Genomic DNA, 16,654 nt, shown 5'->3' with positions numbered 1-16,654 from the left:
TAAAATTTAGAATATACAGGGGTGCCTGGGTGGCTCAGTCGGTTAAGAGTCCGACTTCGGCTCATGTCATGATTTCACAGTTTGTGAGTTCAAGCCCCACATCGGTCTCTGTGCTGACGGTTCAGAGCCTGGAGCCTGCTTCAGATTCTGTGTCTCCATCTCTCTCTCTTCCCCTCCCCTGCTCACGCTCGCTCTCTCAAAAATAAACATTGAAAAATTAAAAAATATATATACAAAAAAGATATACCATGGAAAGTAAGTTATCCTTCCATGTCTATCCCCTTCCCACACTGTACCCCTTTGCACAAGCAATCATAATTTCTTATCTATCCTTTCAAAGATGGTTGGTATTAAACATTTGAATGGTGGATTAGGCAGGAGGAGAAAAACCTCCTAGTATGCATGTCTGCAGAACAGCAGTACACATTTACAAGCACTTCAAATGAGAGACATGAAAAATTTAGAGTTTAGGAGCATCTGGCTGGTTCAGTCGGTAGAACATGCAACTCTTGGTCTTGTGACTATAAGTTCGAGCCCCATGTTGGGTGTAGAGACTACTTAAAAGTAAAATATCTTAAAAAAAAATTTGTAGTTACTAAATTACCTGTGTGGTACACATGGGAAATTTAGGATATGTAAATCTTATTGGTATTTTTTAGCAATTTAGTGTGTGCAAAAATATGCAAAAATTTTTCTAAGAGCATAAATATACCGGTGATCTTAGTCCTCCTGATCTTGTTTGCTTTTTTAATATTTTAAGTGCCAAAAAAACATCAATTTTTTTATTAGGTCGATTTTCAGGGAGCAGGACTTTGAGTTTAGAGAGAGACTCGGGGTGCCTGGGTGGCTCATTCGGTTAAGCATCCGACTCTTGGTTTTGGCTCAGGTCATTATTTCACGGTTCATGGGTTTGAGCCCCTTGTCCAGCTCTGCTCTGACAGAGTGGAGCCTGCTTGGGAGTATTTCTCTCTCCCCTCCTCTCTCTCCCCCCTTCCCCCTCTCTGCCCCTCTACCCCCAATAAATAAATAAACTTAGAAAAATGTTTCTGAGAAGTCTCAAGGAGAATAAATATTCATGTGTGGTTCTAAATGTCTTCCTTGTAATGCTTAGTGCTATTTATTGTCCCCTTCTTAAAAATTTTATTTTACTGGCCCCTTACTCTAAATGTCTCCAAATGCCTGCCTGAAATGTCTTGTATTTCTTCGATATTCATAGATATGCTAGTTTCAACACATATAAAATGAACTCATCTTTTTCATTTCCCCTTGCAAAAGGTTCCCCTTATTTACCAATTTCAAAGTTAATAATGTTTTTTTTAGTCAGCATTACCAAAGTATAATTTACTTGCAGTAAAATTCACAAATTTTTAGTGTTCAGGTAACCGTCACCCTAGTGACAACAAAGAGCATTTTTCTGTTCCCTGGAAATTCCCTATAACCCTTTGCAATCACTCTCACTCTATTCCTAGGCAGCCACTGATGTGATTTCTATTACTGTGAATTAGGTTTGTCTTTTCTAGTTTCATAGAAATGTAATCATACAGTGTGTATTGTTGTTGTTTGTATTCTTTTGGCATAATGTCTGTGGTATTTATGTTGCTGCATGTATTATGGTTCATTTCTTGTATTCCTTAGTACTATTCCAATGTTTTGTTATACCATAATTTATTTATCTGTTTACTTATTGGTATTTGAATCATTTCCAGATTTTAGCTATTACAAGTAAAGCTGTTATGAACATTTGTGTGCAAGACTTTTATGGCCATTTATTTTTATTTCTGTTAACCTTTCTAAAACCTTGCAAGCTAGAAACTTTGGGATTGTTTTTGATTCTTTTAACCTCTATTCTCACCTGTATTCATCCAGTAGATTATGAAGTTATGGATTTTTTTCCTTTGGAATATGTTTTATTCTTTGTTCTCTTTTCCAAGTATCTTTAACATTCTTGTGAGAAAGTAAGTACTTTTTATTTTGTGAAGCCTTATTTCAGAGTAGAAGATCAAGGGTGATGTAGATGGTGCCTTTCTGAGTGAGGTTTATAGTTAGGTAGGATTGCAGACTGAAATTGGTCAAAGGATGATGCTGACTTTGAAGTTTCATGATGGGGCAAAGAAATGTTACTGTTGGTCTCTGGTTTTGTAGAAACCAAAGAGAATGCCAGTTGTGAGAATGCCGGTTTTAGTGAGAATGCCAGTTGTGAGAATGCCAGTTTTAGTTTCTCTTCGTTTTTGTTTTGTTGTATATTCATAGGTATGTATGTTATGGTAAAAAAAAATAAGTTTATTATCATGGGGAAAGTTCTCATTGCTGTGTGACCTTGAGCAAATTACTTAACCTTTTTGGGCTTAAGTTTCATCATCTGTAAAATGAGGATAATAATACCTGTCATGTAGAGTTATGAGAAGGATTAGATGCATTATTATATGTATAGTTGGTTCTTAGAACAGTACTTGGTATAAAGTGTTAGTATTATTACCTTGAGTCCAAGTTACTTTATTATTTTATTTTAGAGAGCGCACGAGAAGGGGGAGTGGGGCAGAGGGGGGAGAGAGAGAGAGAGAGAGAGAGAGAGAGAGAGAGAGAGAGAATGAGAATGAATATCTTAGGCTCCATGATCAGCCAGAGCCTGACGTGGGGCTTGATCCCATGCCTTTGGGATCAAGACCTAAGCCGAAATCAAGAGTTGGATGCTTAACTGACTGAGCCACCCAGGTGCTCCAATTCTAAATTACTTTAAGGGCTATTTTTTCCTCTCCCATTTCAGTTCCTCTTATATATTAGTGTGATTTATCTCCTGACAGACCACTCTTCTGTTAACTGTTCAAACCTACAAAGGCACTGTATTATGTGGCAACTATTTGTGGGTCTTTCTTTCAATTGTGGTAAAATATACAATGGTTAGTTATACAAATGAAGTTTTACAGATGTACCTATCACTCAGATTAAGCTAGAAAAAGTTTCTAACATTCCAGATTATCATAAATTACTTTTGCAAATATATCTTTTTTTAAAAATTGAAGTATAATTGACATATAACATTATACTAATTTCAGTTATACAACATAATGACTTAATATTTATATAGCAAAATGATCACCACAATAAGTCTGGTTAACATCTGTCACCATACAAAGTTACACATATTTTTTTGTTGTGATGAGAACTTTTAAGGTCTGGTGTCTTAGCAACTTTTAGATATGCAATACAATATTATTAACTATAGTATGCTGCCTTGGTAACCACCAATCTGTGCTCTGTCTCTGTAGATTTATCTGTTCTGGATATTTCATATAAATGGAATCATATAAAACCTTTTGTATCTGGCCTTTTTCATTTAATATTATTTATTTAAAAATTTTTAAGTGTTTATTTTTGAGAGAAAAAGAGAGCACAATCAGGGGAGGGGCAGAGAGAGAAGGGGACAGGGTATCCTAAGTGGGCTCTGCACTGACAGCAGAGAGCCTGATGGCAGGGTTTGAACTCATAAATCATGAAATCATGACCTGAGCTGAAGTTGGACACTTAACCAAATGGGCCACCCAGGTTCCTCTTTCACTTAATGTTTTAAAGGTTCATCCACACTGTAGTTTGTATTAGTACTTTATTCCTTTTTATGGCTTAATTCTACTCGATTGTATGTACATACTACAGTTTGTTTATTCATTCATTTGTTGGACGTTTGGGCGGTTTTTACCTTTGGTTGTTGTGAATAGTGCTACAATGAACATGTGTGTGTGCACGTGTACTTCTTTGAGTACCTGTTTTCAGTTCTTGTGGGTATATACCTAGGCGTGAAATTGCTGGGTCATATGGTAATTCTGTGTTTTAACTTTGAGGAACTGCCAGGTGTTTTTCACAGAGACTAAACTTTATGTTTCCACTAGCAGTGCACAGGGATTTTGGTTTGTCCACATCCATTCCAAGAGTTATTTTCCGTTAAAAATTAAAAAAAAATTATAAGCCATCATACTGTGTGTGAGTGCTACCTCTTTGTGGTTTTGATTTGCATTTTCCTACTAAGGACATTAACCATCTTTTCATTTGCTTGTTGGCCGTTTGTATATCTTCTATGGAAAAATATAAAACTTTTGATTCTTAAAGAGGTATGCTTAAGTTACCAAAAAAAAAAAAAGTCTGGGAAGATACAAAATATTTGGTGTTACTATGTAATTAAGTGCCAAACTGTTTGGTACAAATACAAAGTACTATGGGTAGTTAAAAAGAAGAGATTGTAAAATAAAAAGAAGGGATATGGTGACACTAGTTTAAATTTTAAGAGTATAAGACTCCTTCCAACATTATATATAATTAGAAATGTTATCATATTTTATTTTTTAATTTAAATTTTAGTTAACGTACAGTGCAATATTGGTTTCAGGAGTAGAATTCAGTGATTCATCACAACAAATGCCCTCCTTAGTACCCATCACCCGTCTAGCCCATCTCCCACCCACCCACCTCCCTCTGTCAGCCCATAGTTAGTTCTCTATCATTAAGAGTCTTTTGTGGTTTGTGTCCCCCTCTTTTTATTTTCCTCCCCTTCCAATGTATTCATCTGTTTTGTTTCTTAAATCCTACATATGAGTGAAATTATATGGTATTTGTCTTTCTCTGACTTATTTCACTTAGCATAATACATTCTAACTCTGAGCACGTCATTGCAAATGACAAGATTTCATTCTTTTTGATGGCTGAGTAATATTCCATTGTGTATGTATCACATCTTTATCATTCATCAGTTGATGGGTATTTGGGCTCTCTCCATAGTTTGACTATAGTTGCTAATGCTGCTATAAACATTGGTGTGCATGTACCCCTTTAAATCTGTATTTTTGTATCCTTTGGGCAAATACCTAATAGTGTAATTGCTAGGTCCTAGGGTATTTCTATTTTTAGTTTCTTGAGAACCTCCATACTGTTCTCTAGAGAGGTTGCACCAGTTTGCATTCCCACCAACAGTGCAAGAGGGTTCACCTTTCACCACATCCTTACCAACACCTATTGTTTCTTGTGTTGTTAACTTCAGCCATTCCGACAGGTGTGGGGTGGTATCTCATTGTGGTTTTGATTTATATTTCCCTGATGATGAGTAATGTTGAGCATCTTTTCATGTATCTGTTAGACATCTGGATGCCTTCTTTGGAAGAGTGTCTATTCATGTCTTTTGCCCATTTCTTGACTGGGTTATTTGTTTTTTGGGTGTTGAATTTGATAAGTTCTTTATAGATTTTGAATACTAACCCTTTATCAGATATGTCATTAGTAAATATCTTTCTCCCATTCCGTAAGCTGCCTTTTAGTTTTGCTGATTGTTTCCTTTGCTGTGCAGAAGCTTTTTATCTTGATGAAGTCCCAGCAGTTCATGTTTGCTTTTGTTTCCTTTGCCTTTGGCGACGTGTCTAGTAAGAAGTTGCTGTGGCTGAGGTCAAAGAGGTTGCTGCCTGTGTTCTCCTGTAGGATTTTGATAGTTTCCTGTCTCACATTTAGGTCTTACATCCGTTTTGAATTTATTTTTGTGTATGGTGTAAGAAAGTGGTCCAGTGTCATTCTTCTACATGTTGCTGTCCAGTTTTCCCAACACCATTTGTTGAAGGGACTGTCTTTTTTCCATTGGATATTCTTTCCTGCTTTGTTTGAAGATTAGTTACCATATAGTTGTGGGTCCATTTCTGGGTTTTCTGTTCTGTTCCATTGATCTGTGTGTCTGTTTTTGTGCCAGTACCATACTGTCTTGATGACTACAGGTTCGTGATATAGCTTGAAATCTGGAATTGTGATGTCTTTTTCAGGATTACTTTGGCTATTCAAAGTCTTTTGTGTGGTTCCACACTATTTCAGGATTCTTTGTTCTAGCTCTGAAAAAATGCTGGTGGTATTTTGATAGGGATTCCATTAAATGTGTAGATTGCTTTGGGTAATATAGACATTTTAAGTATGTTTATTCTTCTAGTCCATGAGCATGGAATGTTTTTCTATTTCTTTGTGTCTTTTTCACTTTCAAATGTTTTTTTTTTTTTTTTTTAAGTTTATTTATTTTTGAGACAGAGACAGAGCATGAATGGGGGAGGGGCAGAGAGAGAGGAGACACAGAATCGGAAGCAGGCTCCAGGCTCTGAGCCATCAGCCCAGAGCCCGACGCGGGGCTCGAACTCACGAACCATGAGATCGTGACCCGAGCTGAAGTCGGACGCTCAACCAACTGAGCCACCCAGGCGCCCCTCTTTTTCACTTTCTATCATAAGTGTTCTAGGGACATCTGGGTGGCTCAGTGGGTTAAGCGTTTAACTCTTGATTTCAGCTCGGGTCATAATCTCACAGTTCATGGGTTCAAGCCCCGCGTGAGGCTCCCTACTGTCAGTGCAGAGCCGGCTTGGGATTCTTTCTCCCTCTCTCTGCCCCTTCCCTGTGCTCGCTTGCTCTCTCAAAAAATAAACTTAAAAAAAAAAAGGGGGAGTTCTATAGTTTTCTGAGTATTATAATTAGAAATTAAATTTTTTAAAATGTTTTATTTATTTTTGAGACAGAGAGAGACAGAGCATGAACAGGGGAGGAGCAGAGAGAGAGGGAGACACAAAATCCAAAGCAGGCTCCAGGTTCCGAGCTGTCAGCACAGAGCCCAATGAGGGGCTTGAACCCATGAACTGCTAGATCATGACCTGAGCTGAAGTTGGACGTTTTAACTGATTGAGCCACCCAGCCGCCTCTTTAAATTTCACTTAAATCCAAGTTAATTAACATGTTAGGTATGTGTTTTGCAAATCTTTTCTCTCAGGATTGTTTTTTATTAATATTACCTTTCAGAGAACAGAAGTTTTCAATTTTGATGAAGTCTAGTTTATCAATTTTTTTTTTTATTAAAAAACTTTTTTTGGGGCGCCTGGGTGGCGCAGTCGGTTAAGCGTCCGACTTCAGCCAGGTCACGATCTCGCGGTCCGTGAGTTCGAGCCCCGCGTCAGGCTCTGGGCTGATGGCTCGGAGCCTGGAGCCTGTTTCCGATTCTGTGTCTCCCTCTCTCTCTGCCCCTCCCCCCTTCATGCTCTGTCTCTCTCTGTCCCAAAAATAAATAAAAAACGTTGAAAAAAAATTAAAAAAAAAAAAACAAAAAACTTTTTTTGAGGGGCGCCTGGGTGGCTCAGTTGGTTGAGCATCCAGCTTCGGCTCAGGTCATGATCTCGCAATTCGTGAGGTCGAGCCCTGTGTCGGGCTCTGTGCTAACAGATCAGATCCCAGAGCCTGCTTCGGATTCTGTGTCCCCCTCTCTCTCCGCTCCACCCCTGCTTGTGCTCTGTCTCTGTCTTTCAAAACTGAATAAACATAAAAAAAAATTAATAAAATAAAAAACTTTTTTTTAAGTTTATTTATTTATTTTGAGAGAGAGAGAGCACGAGCAGGGGAGGGGCAGAGAGAGAGAGGGAGAGAGAAAGAATGCCAAGGAGGCTCTGAACTGTCAGCGTGGAGCCCAGTGCGGGGCTGGAACCCATGAACTGCTGGTGACCTGAGCTGACATCAAAGTCGGATGCTTAACCAGCTGAGCCGCCCAGGTGCCCCTTGATTTTTTTCTTTCTTTCGTTCTTTCTTTCTTTCTTTCTTTCTTTCTTTTTTTTTAAATGTTTGTTTATTTTTAAGAGAGAGACAGAAACAGAGTGTGGGTGGGGGAGGGGCAGAGAGAGAGGGAGACTCCAGAGAGCATAATTAGCACAGAGCCTGACATTGGGCTTGAACCCACTGAACCACGAGATCATGACCTGAGGCGATGTCCAGACTCTTAGCTGAGTGAGCCACCCACGTGCCCCTAGGTGCTTTTCTTTTTAATGTAAGTTTTAGAATACGTTTGTCAGTTTCTTAAAAAAAAAAAAAAAAGACCATTAGTCTTTTGAGATTATATGGCATCTTGGAGAGCGTTTTGGAGAGCATGAATACCTTAACAATATTGATTGAGTCTACTGGTCTACCAGTAGAGCGTATCTCTCTGTTTATTTAGGTTATCTATGATTTCTGTCATCAATGCTTTGTAGTTATCAGCATACAAATTTTGCACATATTTGTTAGATTTATTCCTAAGTAATGATTTTTGATGTTATTGTAAATGTTACTTTTTTCCTCCAAACTTCTGTTTTGCTACTACTGTGTAAAAATACGTTGATTTTTGTGTATTGACTTTGTATTGTACAACCTTAAGAAATCACTTACTAGTAAGTTTGAGAAGCTATTTTATAGATTATTTGGGATTTTCTAAGTAGACAGTTTTGTTTATGATTAAAGATAATTTTCTTTCTTCCTTTCCAATGTGAATGCTTGCTTATTTATTTATTTATGCATGCATGCATGCATGCATGCATGCCTTATTGCACTGACTAGATCCTTCAGTACAATCTGGAATAGGTGTGGTGAGAGTGGATATCCTTGCCTTGTTCCCCATCTTATGGGAAAAGTACTTAGTCTTTCATCATTACATATGATGTTAACTGTAGGGTTCTTGTAGTCTTATAGATATTCTTTATCAAGTTCAGGAAGTTCCTTCTATTTTCAGTTTGCTGAGTTTCTGCCATGAATGAATTGAACTTTGTCAATTTTTTTTTTTTTGCCTCTACTGAAATCATATAATTATACTTTTTTTAAGTCTAATATAGTGAGTTATATAGGTTGATTTTCACTCCAGGGATGAACTCCACTTGGTGATGATACATTATTATTTTCATAAGTTGCTAGGTTCTATTTACTAATACTTTGTTCAGAGTTTTTGCATTCATATCTAAGGGAGATACTGGTCTGTAGATTTCTTGTTCATATCTGATTTTGGTATCATGGTATTGTTGACTTCTTAAGTTAAATTGCTAAGTGTTTATATGCTAGAACTGTTTATGTAGAACTGATGTGATTTTTTTTTTTTTTTTAATGTTTATTTTGAGACAGTACATGCAAGCATGAGCAGGGGAGGGGCAGAGAAAGAGGGAAAGAGAAGAATCTCAAGCAGGTTCTGCACTGTCAGCACAGAGCCTGACCAGGGCTGGATCCCATGAACATTGAGATCATTACCTGAGCAGAGATCAAGAGTCAGATGCTTAACTGAGCCACTCAGGTGCCCTGATGTTATTTCTTTCTTAAATATTTGGTAGAATTTAGCAGTGAAACCATTTGGGTCCAATTTTATTTGTGACAAGGCATTTAAATTCAGTTTATTTAGGAGCACCTGGGTGGCTCAGTTAGTTAAGCATCTGACTCTTGATTTGGTTCAGGTCATGATCTCATGGTTCATGAGATCCGAGCCTTACATCCGGCTCTGTACTTCTAGCACGGAGCCTGCTTGAGATTCTCTGTCTTCACTCACTCTCACACTTGTGGTGCACACACACACTCTCTCTCTCAAAATAAATAAATAAACATTAAAAAAATGCAATTTATTTATTTATTTATTAAAAATATTTTCTCTCATTCCTTTCATTTTTTTTTTAATTTTTTTAACATTTTTTATTTATTTTTGAGACAAAGAGAGACAGAGCATGAATGGGGCAGGGGCAGAGAGAGAGGGAGACACAGAATCGGAAGCAGGCTCCAGGCTCTGAGCCATCAGCCCAGAGCCCGACGCGGGGCTCAAACTCACGGACTGCGAGATCGTGACCTGAGCTGAAGTCGGATGCTTTAACCAACTGAGCCACCCAGGCGCCCCGTAAAAAATGCAATTTATTTAAAACAAACATAGTTAGGGGCACCTGGTTGGCTCAGTCCAAAGAGCATGTGACTCTTGATCTTGGGGTCATAAGTTCAAGCCTCACATTTGGTAAAGAGATTACCAAAAAAGTAAATAAACTTAAAAAAAAAAAAAAAAGTAAAACAGTTATTTAGGGTGTCTATTTATTCTTGAGTTAACTTTGATAGTTTGTGTTTATCAAATTAACTGATAAAATTATACATAATATTCTCTTATAATTTTATTTAAAGTATATTTTTGAGTGAGTGAGCGAGCCATGTGTGAGTGCGAGAGTGGTGGGGAGGTGGGGGACAGAGGATCTGAAGCAGGCTCTGCAATGACAGCAGAGAGCCTGATGTGGGGCTTGTACTCAGGAACCATGAGATCATCATCTGAGCCGAAGTTTGACGCTTAACTGACTGAGCCACCCAGGAGCCCCTGTCTGTAGGGTCTGTAAGTGATAGCCCCTTTTTAATGCCTGATACTAGTAATTTGTATCCTTTCTCTTTCTTTTTGGATCAATTGGCTTGAGATTTATCTATTTTATCTTTTCAAAGAACTGGATTTTGGTGAAATTGATTTTTCTCTTGGTTTGTTTTGTTTTCAATTTCATTGGGTTTTACTCTTTATTATTTTCCTCCTTCTGCTTTTATTGTATTTAATTTGCTTTTTTTTCGTTTGTTTTGTTCATTTCCTAAGCTGGATGCTTATGGTGTGACTTTACGTCGTTCTTGTTTTCTAATGCAGGGATTTAATGTTATAAAATTTCCTTTTAAGTACTTGTTTAGTTCTGAACCACAAAGTTTGAATCCTGTTTCCACTTTTATTCAATTCAAAATATTTTCTTATTTTCCCATATGCTTCTCTTTGACCTACCACATGTTTTTATTTATTTGTTTATTTTTTACTGTTCAAAGTTTATTTGGTATTTTAATTGGTATGACTCTTGGATAGTTGGTTGCATTGTTTACATGTAGATCTTTTTTTTTGTTTTGTTTTGTTACAGTATGGCAATGTATACTATTCTGATATATATGTACACAAGATCTGTTGGAATAGTTCTGCACAATATATGCAATATTGAATGTATACTTTGGATCCCAGGATGTGGTTAACTGGAAAAAAAAGTTGTATGAGGCATGTTGGGTGAAAGAACCAGGAATCATATATCACACACAGTAAATACATATATGATTTGAAGAACAACTGTAACATATGCAGCAATGTCACTGGTGCCTCTGAGGTGGTAGAACTATTTTATATTTTACATTAACCAATTTAGGACTACACAAGGTAGGTATCATCCAGTATCAGCATATGGCTGCAGGGTTTTATGAGCTATTCTGTTTGCAACTTGAGGAAACTAATGTTTTTCCTAGATCATTTTAATAATTACTAGAGTAACATAATAAGGACAATATATACAACCTCCAACTAAAATCCTCTTGTAGCCTAAACAGTGAAGTGGTACAATAGTAGAAAACTTTAAAACTGCAGTTCTTTTTGGATCCCCCTGAAGTGTATCTGTACTCTTCTTCAAGTAGGCCTCTTCCTCAGGAGTCAGATTTACCTTCACAACATCTGAGATTCCATTCTGTCTCAAGGAACACAGAGGAAGACATCATGTTTTATTCCATAGAATCCCTTAATCATGGTGGAAATTGGATGCACCCACCTAAGATTCTTCATTATACTTTCTGCCAAATCTGCCACAGGATGTGTAGTCTTTCCATTTGATGACCTTATACGCACTGTCAACCACCTGTTTCTAAGCCTCTTTCCACTGTTACTTATCTGCATTAGTGTCTCTGTCAGGGTGCAGATACTTCTGGGAGACACCAGCAACATTTGCTCCATGCAGGTACACTAGAGTCTCCATGCTCACCAAGGACCCACCCATGACAGCTTAATGGCTGAACTCCCAGCCTTTCCCCCATTAGGTAATGGAGCCAGACTGAATCCAGATTGCAACCACTTCCAGTAACACAGTGTTTTTGGAAAGGTGCTTATCTTCCAAGCCACACGTGTCAAGATCCACCGGATTGGAAACAACAAGCAACTTGCAGTTTAGGCTCTATTTTACAATAATTAGAAATGATGAATTTAAATATGTTTGCTTTACGCTGGACAGTCTCTTGCTAATAGGCCCCAGCTGTGATAATAACCAGCTTGGAGTTTGCAGTCATGTTACAGTCTTTACCAGAGGCAGTTTTTGGTGTTCTAAGGAAAAGGCTGCCGTGTTGGAGATCCATCATCTGTCCCTTCAGTTTGTCTTTCATGATATCAGTAAGAGCAAGTTCATTTTCCAAGTCCTTCATTGAGAGACTGATGGCAGGACCCTGGTTAAATTCTTGGTTTCTGCTCAGGTCATGATCTTCCAGTTGTGAGATCGATCCCCTTGTGGGGCTGCGTGCTGAGAGTGGAGCCTGCTTAAGATTCTCTTTCTCTTTCCCTCTGCCCCTCTACCTGTTCACAAACTCTATCTCTCTAAAATAGAAAAAGAGACTGATGGCACAGGCCATGCCAACAGCACCAACTCAAAAAACTGTAATCTTACTCTTGGGGTTATGGCCTGCCTGCCTGCCTGCCTTCCTTTCTTCCTTCCTTCCTTCCTTCCTTCCATCCTTCCTTCCCTCCCTCCCTCCCTCCCTCCCTCCCTCCCAAGCTGATCCTTGAGAATTGCCACATTGGATTTAGAACCAAAGGAATTGAGGGTACTTGTTAGGCCAGGTGGTGCGCACATGTGTGGCATTAGATCTAGACTTGGTGACAGTGGCTTCAGTACCCCCACTATATGTTATTTAGAATTGTGTTGTTTTGGGGCACCTGGGTGGCTCAGTCGGTTAAGCGTCCGACTTCAGCTCAGGTCACGATCTCGCCGTCCGTGAGTTCGAGCCTCGCGTGGGCTCTGGGCTGACAGCTCAGAACCTGGAGCCTGCTTCCGATTCTGTGTCTCCCTCTCTCTCTGCCCCTCCCCCGTTCATGCTCTGTCTCTCTCTGTCTCAAAAATAAATAAACGTTAAAAAAAAAATTTAGAATTGTGTTGTTTAATTTCCAAATATTTAGGAACGTTCCTGATTTAGTTTCTAATTCTGTGTGGTCAGAGAATACACTCTGTATGAATTTAATTCTTTTGTATTTGTCGAGACTTTTTTTTTTCCTTAAAATTATTTTTAATGTTTTTATTTTTTTTTTAAAAACTTTTTTTTTTAATGTTTATTTATTTTTGAGACAGAGAGAGACAGAGCATGAATGGGGGAGGATTGGGGGGGAATGTGTCAGAGAGAGGGAGACACAGAATCCGAAACAGGCTCCAGGCTCTGAGCTGTCAGCACAGAGCCTGACGCGGGACTTGAACCCATGGACCGCGAGATCATGACCTGAGCTGAAGTCGGCCGCTTAACCGACTGAGCCACCCAGGCGCCCCTAATGTTTTTATTTTTGAGAGAGAGAGAGAGAGAGAACGCACAAGTGGGGAAGGGGCAGAGAGAGAGGGAGGCACAGAATCCAAAGCAGGCTCCAGACTCTGAGCTGTCAGCACAGAGCCTCACATGGGGCTCTAACTCATGGACTGTGGGATCCTGACCTGAGCTGAAGTTGGATGCTTAACTGACTGAGCCACCCAGGTACTCCTGTTGAGACTTTTTTTTTTTTTTTTAAGATTTTGTTTTTTAAGTGATCTCTACACCTAATAGGGGGCTGAAACTCAACCCCAAGGTCAAGAGCTGCAAGCTTCACTGATTAAGCCAACCAGGCACCTTGTTTTGACTTGTTTTATGGCTGGGTGTATGTCTGGTTTGGTTAATGTTACATAAGCATTTGAGAAGAATGTGCATTCTTTGTTAGATGGAGTGCTTTATAAATGTGAATTAGGTCAAATTATTTGAGTGTTAAGTTTCTGTATCCTTATTGATTTTCTGTACTTGTTTGTTCAGTTATAGAGAGTAATTTTGGAATGTTAAGTATAATTTTTCATTTGTCTTTTTATGTTCTTAATTAAAAAAAAATTTTTTAAATGTTTATTTACTTTTGAGAGACAGAGACAGAGCGCAAGCAGGGGAGGGGCAAAGAGAGAGGGAGATACAGAATCCCAAGCAGGCTCCATGCTGTCAGCAGGAAGCCTGATGCGGAGCTCGAACCCACAAACCATGAGATCATGACCTGAGCCAAAGTCGGACACTCAACCAACTGAGCCAGGTGCCCCTCATTTGTCTTTTTAAAGTTTTGTCTGTTTTTCTTCATGTATTTTGAAGTTTTATCAGGTGCATATGCATTTAGGATTGTGGCATATGTTTTAATGTTTGTTTATTTTTTGAGGGAGAGAGTGTGCATGCAAGCCAGGGAAGGACAGAGAGAAGGGGGCGGGGGTGGACAGAGGATCCGAAGTGGGCTCTGTGCTGACAGCAGCGAGCCCATTGCCGGGGCTTAAACCCACGAACCCTGAGATCCTGACCTGAGCTGAAGTTGGAAGCTCAACTGACTGAGCCACCGAGGCACCGCCATGCTGATATGTTTTTGACATGACAGTTTTAGATGTGAATTCTACATTCTTATTATTTTTTTTCTGTAGGAAATATGTCTTTTCTCTGACTAGTCATAAGGTTTTTTATTATTGGTTTTTCAATAAATTGACTATAGTGTACCTTCATCTTGATTTGAGGTTATCCTGGAGGTGTTTATTGAGTTTCTTGAATCTGTGGGATTAAAGTTTCCATCAAAATTAAGAAATTTTTGGTCATTATTTCTTCTAATAATTTTTTAGTTCATCTTCTTATGTGGTACTCCAGTTGCATATATGTTAGACCATTTAATATTGTCCCACAGTCACTGTGATCCTACACATTTTTTCTTTTTTAATTGTGCTGTTATATGGTTTTTTATTCTCATGTCTCCATATTAATAGATCTTTTAAAAATTTATGTGTTTTCTTCACTGTCCTATGTCATATTAATCCCATCTAGTGTATTTTTTGATTTCTGAATTGTATTTTTCATCTTTTGAAGTTCCATTTTGCTCTATGTTGTTTTTTTCCTTTCTCCTTTCTCTCTTTGTTTTGTATATGTTTTTATTTAAATGATTGTAGATATTTAGAATAACTAATGCTCTTTTTTGCTAATTTCTCTTTCATTCTGAGATCTGTTTTTGTTGACCAAGTTTTCTGTTAGTTATGGATAGCATTTCTTGGTTTTTTTGGTATGTCTTTTTCTTTTTTAACAGATTCTATTTTATTTTAATTTTTTTAAGTTTATTTATTTTGAGAGGGAGCATGTGTGTGAGAGTGGGGAAAGGGCAGAGAGAGAGAGAGGGGGAGAGAGAGAGAATCCAAAGCAAGCTCTGCACAGTCAGCATGGGGCCTGACATTGGGCTTGAACCCACAAACGGTGAGATCATAACCTGAGATGAAATCAAAAGTTGGACACTCAACTGAGTCAGCCACCCAGGCTTGCCTAAAATATTTTATTTTTAAGTAATCTTTACATCCAATATGGGGCTTGAATTTACAACCCCAAGATCAAGAATCACATGCTCCACTGACTGAGCCAGTCAGATGTCCCTGCAGTTTTTCCTTTTTTTAAAAATATGGAACACTTCACAAATTTACATGTCATCCTTGCATATGAACCTTACTAATCTCTGTGTCATTCTAGTTTTAGTATATGTACTGCTGAAGTCAGCAGTTTTTGGTATATCTTTTAATTTTTGATTGAGTTTAGTATGTTCTCCCCTCTTTTTTTTTTTTTTATTCTGAATTTTTTGCTTTTAAAGAACATTACACTTTGTCTTGATGGGCACTTGCTTGTGGATTGCCTTAATCCCTTCAGGAATGCTAATTTAGCTCTGCTGGTAAGTTATGACCGTTTTGGGGACTCTACTGAGTTCTCTAAGTCTCTAAGGATTCTCCACCATGGTTGAGTTGGAACTGAGACCATCTTCTAGCCTGTGTGACCTCTGGGAGTTTAGCTCCCCCGTAGTTGTTCTTTGCCTGGCCTTACGGAGTTTCAGGAAACCTGTGCATGTGCAGCTTTGTATTCAGCCAGAGATACTGGAAGGCATCTGCTGAACAGTTCTGAAATTCTTTCTCCAGAAAGTCTACTTTCTCTATTTCAGTTGGCTTGGCCTTCCTAAACTCTGATCTGTCCTTTTTTTTTTTTTTTTTTAAATAACTTTAAAATTTATTTATTTTGAGAGAGGGAGAGAGACTGTGAGCAGGGGAGGGGCAGAGAGAATCCCAAGTAGGCTCCACACTGTCAGCACTGAGCCCAGTATGGGACCCGAACTCAAGAACCATGAGGTTATGACCTGTGCCAAAACCACGAGTCGAATGCTTAACCAGTCGAGCCACCCAGGCACCCCTGATATTTGTCTTCTTTGCTCAGAGACTGCTGTGCTTTTCTTGGAATCTCTTTGCCTATACTGCATTCTAGAAAGTGTTTCTAGGTAGAAAGCCAGTAACCCTAGAACTTACCTTGTTTCACTTCTAGCAGAGATTGTGGTCATGTACTGCCTCTTGTGCAGTGTCTAAAAAGGAATTTTATATTTTTCCAGCTTTTCAGATCTTATGACAGGAATATAAATCCTGTCCCAATTACTCTATCATCGCTCAGAAACAGAAGTTGATCCTGAAATTGCATATACCAAGTTTCAAAACGGTTTGATTGGCTTAAATTTTGTCATAATATGAATAGCCAATATTGTGATATTCTTTTTTTTTTTTTTTTTTAAGTTTTATTTATTTAAGTAATGTCTACATCCAACATGGGGCTGGAACTCATGACCGTGAGACTAAGAGTTGTGTGCCCCTCTGATTGTGGCAGCCAGGTGTCCCTGGTGGTATTATTTTTGATTGAATTGTGTCAGCACATACTTGACGTATTTCCACTCTTTCTTTTGCCTTTTGGAAGAGTTAGTGGGGTCAGTGGAAGAATATAACTCATACAGTAGTAAGTGAATGCAGAATATGTAATA

The 16,654-nt window shown here is 38.4% G+C and overlaps 1 protein-coding gene, 1 non-coding gene and 1 pseudogene across 2 annotated transcripts in view; 1 reads left to right on the top strand and 2 right to left on the bottom strand.

Annotated features, from left to right (window-relative positions):
• TAOK1 (TAO kinase 1) overlaps positions 1 to 16,654 on the top strand; it is a 143,460-nt gene that overhangs the window by 13,784 nt on the left and 113,022 nt on the right. The window lies entirely within an intron of this gene.
• On the bottom strand, positions 11,174 to 12,154 carry LOC122206849 (annotated as a pseudogene).
• On the bottom strand, positions 15,263 to 15,365 carry LOC122207429. The gene has a single exon (XR_006196846.1). It is a non-coding gene; the product is annotated as a U6 spliceosomal RNA (small nuclear RNA).

Source organism: Panthera leo, chromosome E1 (genome assembly GCF_018350215.1).
Source record: "Panthera leo isolate Ple1 chromosome E1, P.leo_Ple1_pat1.1, whole genome shotgun sequence".
Lineage (NCBI taxonomy): Eukaryota > Metazoa > Chordata > Mammalia > Carnivora > Felidae > Panthera > Panthera leo.
The sequence above is the reverse complement of the archived record's forward strand: the minus strand, read 5'-3'. Positions and strand labels throughout refer to the sequence as shown.